General features: G+C 35.6%; 1 pseudogene; it reads right to left on the bottom strand.

Annotated features, from left to right (window-relative positions):
- Positions 1 to 6,492: 6,492 nt before the first annotated feature.
- On the bottom strand, positions 6,493 to 8,095 carry LOC143595509 (secreted RxLR effector protein 161 pseudogene; annotated as a pseudogene).
- Between the last annotated feature and the right edge of the window lie 382 nt (positions 8,096 to 8,477).

The raw sequence follows: 8,477 nt of genomic DNA, 5'->3' as shown, positions 1-8,477 counted from the left end.
TAACAACTCTCATAATATAGTTGGTTACACAAAACACAACCATCTTTCATAATCCAACTCTTTTTGTGGCTTTTTGGTCTTAAAAGGTTTTAGGCATTTCAAGAATTTGAATCTTGATTAATACTCCATTAAAATGATTAAATGGAAAGTTGATACCCTTCATGTCTTGAAAGGGAAATCCTTTCTTTTAACAACCACTAATTGAGATTTAGAAATCTTTCACTCACTTAAGTCACCCAACTTGCATGCACTACCCCACTACATGCTTGTCTATTTATATATTATGTTTTGTATTAGCAAAAACTATTTCGGGTACAATATCATGTGATCAAATGATGATCACGAGTGTATTTATGGGCTACCGTGATAAAGACTTAAGTTATGCTTGTAACTTGTGAGTTCACTAGAATAAACGTTGTTAGTGTAGATAGTTTTTATACTAAACTTTTCATTTTAGTTTTGTTTTTTATTATTGTCCTGATACACCAGCTTCTTAGGATGTCCTACGAAGATTGAAACGTTTCTGTTTTTGGAAAGTTCTTAACTCACATATACTTGTGTTTTTCTTGTTCTTGGTATCATTGATTTTGTCCACAAGATTAGCTTACTTTGACTTTTGTAAGTAGTCAAACTGTCTTAAAACTGAATATCGAGTCAAATGTTCCTAATTTCTTATCTGTATATGTTTTAAAGATTTTATATTTGATGGAACAAATGAATTTACACATGCAAAAAGCATATAGTTAATGATGAGTTTCCATGTGATGTTCTTGCGGTTTGTTACCGCCACAAGAAGTATGATCTAAAGTCAAATAACTGTAGGTGATCCCACATTAAAAAAAAGTTAATATTATGTTAAAAAGAAATGGGATATTTTAAAAAAGGCTAGTTAGGTATGTAAATTGTGACCCCCTTTCATCTTTGCTCCCCAAGTTACACACATGCACATAGGGACCAGATTGCAACATTATTTGATGGGGTGTGGGGGATAGAGAAAAGTAATTGAATCTAAAACTAGCATTTCATGTACTCTAGAAAAAATTCATGGTTATCAAAATAGGATAATGTGATTGACTGACTGACTGCTGAGTTTCATTGATCCGTATATGAATTACTCGTTGCTTTTTCTGTATCTTTATTGATGGTATATGTATATGCTATTCATTTGCCCTATTTTCTGATGTTTCAGTCACTCTGTGTGTGTGAGTGGTCCGTTATTCGCGCTGTTATACTTTTAAAAGCGTACTTTGAGTATATGAATGTTCTTGTTGCATCGGCACATGGACTTTTCACTTATTCTTAATTATGCAATTTACTATCATGCATTCATGTCATCATTATTTTGTACATCCAGCTGCATGTAGGCTGGAAAAGACTTGGCTCATCTAAGGGACAACATATTAGATATACGTATAAACTGTATTTATTTAAGCCTAATTTTCAAGCCTTTTTTATTTCACGTAGTTACACTAACCCCATCAGTAGAGGTTATCTGTATACACTGCCACAAACGCTTCACACACCACATTGGGTGTGGTTGTAACTTGTGGCGGTGTACAGATCACCTCACATCATGATTCTTTACTTTTTCTGATCTTTATTTATGTAGGTGTTTAACTGCTACTGTGGTGGATTGTGATTTTGAAAAGATAGAAATGTCAATTCATATGTTACTGAAGTCGGTGAAATGTAAGTACATTTGAAAACACGTGGATAACGAGTGTTTGACAGCGAATACGAAGCATGAGATTCACAAACATTTTTAGACCATTACATACCATGTGGCTTATCACATCACAGTTCTGATATTCCTCCTAACTGCTCGGAACTCCATCGAATCGTACACTATCTAGTGGATTTAATAGCCCACATGTATTGTTTTAACATTAGATGTTTGACTTCGATTTTGACATTTTGATACGCTAATTGATGTATTCAGTCATTTCATTTATGATATTATCTTGCGGATAAGTTTCAAAAGAATGATCCAGAGTTCTTGCAAAGTAGAACCGTGTAGGACAAAGTATTGTTGCTAGTTGCAGTAATCAAGATACCTGCAACAAGGCCCATTTAAGCTATATTTTTATATTTTTACATACTAATTACTTCATATTGTTTTTGAGTATAGGAAAAAAAAAGTTTCGGGCTGATGGATGATGGGCTTGTAATGTTTGTGTTCATCATCTACTATGGCCTAGTGGCCAATAACGCATTACATGGGCCTTATATACTTGTATTTAAGCTGGCATTTGTACATGAGGGCTGGGGCTAGAGGTGCAAAAAAACCCGAACTCGGAACCGGACCCGAAATAAAAACCCGGAACCGGTTTTCTTAATACCCGGGTTTTTAATACCCGAACCCGTACCCGACCCTACCCGTAGGGTACGGATAAGGTATGCATTTTGGTACTAAAACCCAAACCCGAACCCGAACCCGAACCCGAACCGGACACGATTTGTACCCGGTAATACCCGAAAACCCGAACTGGTTCCATACCCGAAACCGGGTTTTTCCAATACCCGAAACCGGGTATTTCAAATACCCGATGTATACCCGAAAAATACCTTAAAAACACCAAAAAAAATACCCCTAAAAAGTGCAAACTTTTTAAAAATTCAATCTATACCCGAAAAATGCCCGGAAAAAGGCCCGAAAAACCCAACAAATAGGTTTTTTCAATACTCGAAAATTCAAATACCCGATTTTAGAATACCCGGTTCTATATCCAACCTGAACCCGATGCATAGGGTATGGTTTTTAGAGTCAATACCCGGACCCGAACCCGAACCCGACCCGGTTTTTACCAATACCAGATTTTTCAATTCCCGGTCATACCCGAACCCGGTTCCATACTCGAACCCGGGTAATTGAAAAATCCGATTTGTGCACCTCTAGCTGGGGCTAAGAGGTGTACAAAGCGGATATTTTTTTGGAACCGGAACTGGTTTCGGGTTTGGTCAACAAAGTCAAGAACCGGGTTGGGTAGGAACCGTTTCCGGGTTTTTATCGGATGTTGGCTGGGTCGGGTCCGGGTTTTGACTGGGTAAAGGTGGAACCGGTTCGGTTCCAGGTCTAGTTTTAATAGGGTTGTGCAACGGTTCAGAACCGCGAGAATCGGAACCGAAAATGACTAAAAATTAGAACCGGAACCTTTTAGAACCTGTTCGGTTCCAGAACCGGTAAAGTCGGTTCTGGCCAGAACCGTTTTCGTTGTATATTTATCAAATATGTTGTGCAAACTTTGCAAATTACAAAATAAGTTTATATAATTGTATGTCCTTTCACGGTAAAATTAATTTAGATTACAACAATAACATTGGTTATATTTTTTAAAGTAAAGTGCCATTTTCGTCCTTATGGTTTGGCAAATGATGCGAATTTAGTCCAAAAAGTTTATTTTTTGCATATGGACCCTCCACGTTTCCCAGTTCTTGCCAATTACATCCAAATCACTAACTCCGTTAAATTTTATCGTTAAGTCAGGGGTATACATGTCTTTTCACCCTTTCTTTATTATAATACTTATTTTAGTGAACTGTGATTTTCGTCTCTCTAGTTTGTCAACATCTGCAGTTTTAGTCCAATAGTTTCAAGTTTGCAATTTTCTTACCTATGGTTTCATTTCACTTGCAATTAAACCCGAATTCCCTAATATCATTAAGTCTGGTCGTTAAACCCATCAATGTGCCCATCACATGAGGGACAGTTTTGTTCCTTGTTTTTTTTTCCTTTTTCCCCAAATACACCTCAGCCCCTCACGTGAACGGGACTTGCGAATTAGAACTGAAGTTTATTTATGGAGAGAAACGACAAAACTGATCGTCACATGAAGTGCACGCAAATGGGTTAACGACCAAAATTAACGAAGTTAATAAATTCTGATTTAATTGCAAGTGAAATGAAACTACAAGTACGGAAATTGCAAACTTAAAACTATTGGATTAAAACCGCATATTTGGACAAACCACAGGGACGAAAACCGCAGTTCACTAAATAAGTATTATAATAAAGAAAGCGTGGAAAGACATGTATATCCCTGACTTAACGATTAAATTTAACGGAGTTAGTGATTTCGATGTAATTGGCAATGACTGGGAAACGTGGGGGGTCCATATGCAAAAGATAAACTTTTTGGACTAAATTCGCATTATTTATCAAACCATAAGGACAAAAACGACACTTTACTCTATTTTTTATTAAAACCAAATTGTTGAAGTTAAATAAATCATTAGCAACGACATATTAAAGGAAGATCATGTCATTTTATATTAAATTACCTTGATAGCTTAAATCAAAATCGGTCATGATTGCTAGGTCTTGAACGCAAAGAAAGAAGATTTGAATTAAATAATGATTGAATGGATACGGGTTAATAAGTTACTCTATAAAAATGGGTATTGGTAAATTTAGTTAAAACGTTTTTAATATTCCGGTTCTTCGGTTCCAAGTCTAGAACCGCCGGCTTTACCCGGAACCGAACCGCGAACCGTTTAATGCAAGTTCTTAGAACCGAGAACCGTAATGTAACACAGATTAGCGGTTCTGAGGCACCGGTTCGGTTTTTGTTCCACGGTTCTGACGGTTCCGAACCTTTTTTTCTCACCCCTAAATTTTAATGATGAACTCCTGCAGTTCGGGTGCGGAACCAGGGTTTATGCCCAAGTCTAGTTGGGGCAGTCCCTTAATCCCTTATAAATTTATATTCTTTAGCAATTTTCACAAAAGGCATTTTGTATGTTTTTATTATTTGTAAAATTTGACTACTTAGAGACATCTTTTTTCTTTTTGTTATTTTCAAACACAATAGATTTTGCTTTAAGTTAAAATGTTTGTGTATTTTAGAAAAAGTATTTGTTGATAACATAATTAAACAACCGCAAAAATACTAATGAAATATTTAATCTTTGACTCATATAAGATTTAACAAACTAAGGTCTAAAGTCTAGGTTCATAGGGGATGACTTTCTTTTCGTATGTGGAATATACCATGCGCAGAAGACGCTATGCCCACCCAAAAAGCTCCCATAGCCTCCGGGCACACCGCCCTGTGGGCGTTTTGGGTTGTTTTAGGATGGGGTCGTTTTCTACAAAGTGTCAGGTGGGGGAAGAAGATGACCAATGATTCGTGGGTAGGGTTTATTTGTTTTACGTTTAATAAAAAAACAATAATAATGAGGTAATGATTGGAACTTGGAAGGGTCTTCATCCATCACGCCCTTTTTTTGTCAAAAAGCCTATATAGTGGCGTGGCGTCACATGTTAAAAAACGCCTCATACGGGCTCTGACATAATTTCTTGTCTCGTAATGCGTGTTGGACATACCAGATCTTCATTCCGTGCTTGTACAAGTCCAAAATAACTACAATAATCACAAGTGACTTGAAATATAACAAACGCGTATGAAGTATTGAAGTTCACAAAATAAACGGTTAAAACTAAATAGTACCGAACTAAACTATATACAAACTGAATGAACATCATGCTCCATCCATTACATACGTTTTTAGTGTTATAGTAATCTATAATCTCAATATTAAATTAGGAGGTCTGAATGTCCAATCACTGTTTCATTGATTGTTCAACATGCATTATAGAGTTGTATTGTAAATTATCATCATCAATCATCAACATACTCAGTATATCCCACTAATAGAAAAGCTATGGTAGGATCTGAGAAGGGTAAGATGTAGACAACATTACCTCTACCCTATAGGGATAGAGAGGCTGCTTCCGGTGAAACTTCTGGCTCGATAGTAGTTTTGCATCAATCCTTGGACATAAGGCACATAACACTCAATCATCGGGACATTGGCTGATCGGTGCATGTACCTTTGTCTTTCGGCTATCAACGCCACCAGATGATGCCTGATTAACTTTCCGTCACTTTTAACGTTATTTTCACGAGATTAGTAAAATAACGTCAATATTAGTGCAATTTCACTTTTGCCCACCCGAGGGTTCACACATATATACATTATATGCGCGCACCGCAAGCTCGGGCCATTGTATTGTAAAATATATTACCTGTAAAAAAAGTGATAATATATTATGATTTACAATTATACCGAACGTTAACCTCTATTATAAATTGATAATGAATGACACCTTTTAAACATAGATAAAAATGTCACTTTGATAAAATGAAGAACGTAGTTGAAAGGGTTTAGATGGAATATCGGAATAATGAGCCGAAAAATGAGAGAATTAATTATAAAGTTTAAAGAAAAAAGAGGCACCAAAGATAACAATGGGACGGGTTAGGAGTTACATAACTGACCATCAAGTATACCCATAGGTAGTGATTATCCGCGTTAGAATTATCTCAAGTGTATTTATTGTTATCTAGTTTTTATATGATTATATCATAAGGAAAAGTGGAATATAAAGACTAGTTGGTGTTAGGGAATTCTTATTTACTTGGATAAATCTGAAGTCGTGTAATCACTTTCAGATCAAACAATTGGAGTGTCTACCAACGTTTAATTTGATAAAATCAAATTTGATTCTAGATCTTTGTATATCTCTTTTGATTGAATGATATATTAAAAAAATATCCACAAAGAAAGAAAGGAATATGCAGTTACCTTTTTGATAACATGATTGGAGTCTATTTACAGTTTTTGATAACTGTAAACTTACATTACATCTTTAGTCCTTGAAGTTACACAAATGCACATTTGGCCAGAAATTAAATTTCTAATGCATTTTAGATAAAAGAACCAGTTATGCCCGAATCCAGCTTCTCTTGTTATGCCCGATGACATTCAAATAAGCGTGCACTCTTATTTAAATGTCACACTCAATCTTAAATTACACTAAAATATCCAACAAACCTCCCCCATTTTAGTGTAATCATAGATTAACTAACTTATTCACTGCAATCAAACAAACTAATGCATAGATGTGATATCGTGACGATTGAATTTCACATTAGCATATTACACATTCCAAATATTTGAATTTAAGGGTGTCTCTAAGGATTGAACCCTTAATATCCATACTGAATACATGAAGATAATATACACATTAGTTTACATACATAAATCTAACTTAACACTATCTTTTACTAGCATGTGTTCCTATCCTTCATAAGCATATCAAAGTCAAGTCCAAACTTCTTGAAGCAGCTAAACTTCATGCTCATATAGGTAGTTCTCTTATTCTTGCACCTGCAAATGCAATTTTTCAAAAGAACTATTAAGAAGATATACTTTAACCTCTCTTAACTTTAACTTGCAGATCTGAACACATACCTTTGGAATAATTTAATATTGTGTTCCAAACTCTAGATGTTAAGTTTTCCACATTGAATTCAACACCTAATGTCATATTATGTGGGAATTGGGTATCTCAACAAGAGAGTTTTCAGATGGACTTTAACCCTAATCCCACAGCTGATCCTCTCACGAGATCTCTAGTTAACCCTTTGGTTAAATGATCAGCTAAGTTTTGTTGAGTTCTCACATACTCAACTGAAATCACACCACGCATGATGAGCTCACGAACCATGCTGTGTCTTACACCTAAGTGTCTTGACTTTCCATTATACACTTGGCTATATGCCTTAGCCAGTGTAGCTTCACTATCACATCTGATAGAGATGGGAGGTATTGGTTTTAGCCACAATGGAATCTTATAAATCAAGTTTCTTAGCCATTCAGCTTCCTTACCAGCTGCATCTAAGGCTACAAACTCAGATTCCATAGTTGAGTTAGTTATACAAGTCTGTTTCTTTGAAGCCCAAGAAATAGCACCTCCCCCAAAAAGAAACACCCAACCACTTGTGGAAGAATGATCTTTTATATTGGTTATCCAACTTGCATCTGAATATCCTCCAATCACTAAAGGAAATCCAATGTAAATCAAACCATAATCAATGGTTCCTTTCAAGTACTTGAATACCCGACCTAAAGCTTGCCAATGATGAGTACTAGGGTTGCTAGTAAACCTACTAAGCTTTCCAACAACATATGCTATATCTGGCCTAGTACTAATCATAGCATACATAAGTGATTCAATTGCTCTTGAATACTCAAGTGGAGATACGGCAATACCCTTATTAGGTAATAATTTAAAACTAGGATCAATAGGAGTACTTACTGGAGAACAATCTTTAAAATTAACTTCTTCAAGATCTTCTCAATGTAGTGTGATTGAGAGATTGAAATGCCCTTGTTCTCACGTTTGATTTTAATACCTAAGATCACCTCAGCTTCCCCCATATCTTTCATAGCAAATTTAGATGATAAAAATTCTTTCGTTTTATCAACTTGACCTTGGTTAGTGCCAAAAATCAACATATCATCTACATACAAACAGATCATGACTCCGTTTCCAGAAGTATCAAACTTGCTATAAACACACTTGTCTGCTTGGTTTAAAATAAAACCATTAGACAATACAACCTCATCAAATTTTTGATGCCACTGTTTAGGTGCTTGTTTCAGACCATAAAGAGATTTAATTAATTTACACA

The sequence above is a fragment of the Bidens hawaiensis genome, unplaced genomic scaffold (assembly GCF_021521415.1).
Source record: "Bidens hawaiensis isolate Kalapana, Puna unplaced genomic scaffold, B.hawaiensis_p1.1 tig00045274_1, whole genome shotgun sequence".
NCBI lineage: Eukaryota > Viridiplantae > Streptophyta > Magnoliopsida > Asterales > Asteraceae > Bidens > Bidens hawaiensis.
Note: the sequence above shows the minus strand (reverse complement) of the source record. Positions and strands in the feature narration are given on the sequence as shown.